The sequence below is a fragment of the Penaeus vannamei genome, chromosome 43 (genome assembly GCF_042767895.1).
Source record: "Penaeus vannamei isolate JL-2024 chromosome 43, ASM4276789v1, whole genome shotgun sequence".
NCBI lineage: Eukaryota > Metazoa > Arthropoda > Malacostraca > Decapoda > Penaeidae > Penaeus > Penaeus vannamei.
This window is the reverse complement of record NC_091591.1, coordinates 1,766,640-1,768,302: the sequence shown is the minus strand read 5'-3', so window position 1 is coordinate 1,768,302 and position 1,663 is coordinate 1,766,640.

Genomic DNA, 1,663 nt, shown 5'->3' with positions numbered 1-1,663 from the left:
AGCCTCATTCTTCCTCACAACATCGACACCTCGTTTTGCAACCTCAGCCACAACGAAGACATAAAGAAACAGCACAGTCACGCAATTCTACAAATACCACTGATCACAAACGCAAACAAACCACACCACCATCCACGCACTCCAAGAAAGACAAAAAGGATCCTCCTATCCCTCAAGCTCGTCGTCATATATTGGATGACACCATTCTTGACGACGACAGTAGCGACTTCGACATCGATGTCGAGAGCGTTCTCGAGGCCGGGCTTGGGCTGGAGCCATGCTGCCCGCTAGGGGATCCCTGGGACAGCGCGGGAGCATCGGGAATTGGCCCGCCGATTCCCAGGACTTCCGCGCCGTGTCCTGTTCACAGGACTCCCTGCCTGACCTCGAGGAGCCGGCGATCGCGCATCGATCGCGGAGCCGCTACAGGGATCATCTAAACAAAACAAAAAACTCTCTCCTTCACACACAAACAATCTACTCTCACTAACTTCAAACACTAACAAACACAAACTCCAGTTTGTTCTGATTGAATGAAGCACTCAGACGGTTCCTTGTAATGGGTCGTGACCAATCTATTGCACGTCTGAACTCGCTTCCTCCTTAACATCATGTGGGGTAAGTTGGCCTGTAGACAGACCAACAAACTCAGTGCTTGACTCACCACTGGCTGGGTGGACTCACCCTCCATCCTTCGTTCCGACTGGAGATCAGGTTTAGGCCATGATCTCTTTCTTTGGCATGGGACAGGGAATGATGCAGTTTTCGGGTTTTGCCGCATCACTTTGAAGCCACCTTCTACTCATTCCTTTCAAATTTCCCCTTCCCCTATCCACTCGTTTTGTTCAGTTGTTTTGAGTTCTCTTTCTGCTTTGTTCACTTGTTGTTTTGTTGTTTTGGTTTTCGTGGTCCGGTACCTCTTTTAATCTCCTTAATAAAGTAATCTCCCCCAGGTACTGTCCTCTCTTATCCCCGTTTTTAAATACCTTCACCTCGTCTCCTGACGCTTGTGACCGCCACCTCACCCTCACTCATACCATATCCTTGCCATAGCGTTGACCCTCATCCTTATCCTTACCCTGACATCCCACTGGTTTCGGTTTCCGACACGCGGCGCTTGCTGCTAGTACTCGTGCCAGGACCACAAACCCTTTAGCGTAAGGGTTTGTGCGAGCCGAGGAAAGAAGCGTTACGGCCAGTGGAGTTAACCAAATCGTGGTGAGGCCGCCCGAGCCGCGCCCCTCCGGAAGACCTGCGGCCGAGGGGTAGAAATCTCCTCTCGACCCGGGCGGGAGGGGCCAGCCTCTGTGTGGCCTCACTCAAGCTTCATCCTGCTTCAGCGGTGATGATTAGCCGAGGGACAGCTCTGGAGCCACGGTCGAGAGACCGTGGCTTCGAGCATACCGCAGATGGCGCCAAAAACCTGCTAACTTCTTTCCTCTCACCCTCAGTTAGCCGAGAGGCTCCGTGTTCGCCATAGCGAGGCTCCACACCCCGCGGGAACGTCGTGGCGGGGCGAGCTGCGCTCAAGGTCACGGGGTATTCCCCCGCGCCGCGAGTAGCGGCCGCGCCTCGCCACACGGACCCGCGGGGATGTGGCCGCGCGGCGAACACGCGAGTCTGCCGATGGCAGTGGGTCCCTCAACCCTTTTCCCCTTTCAAC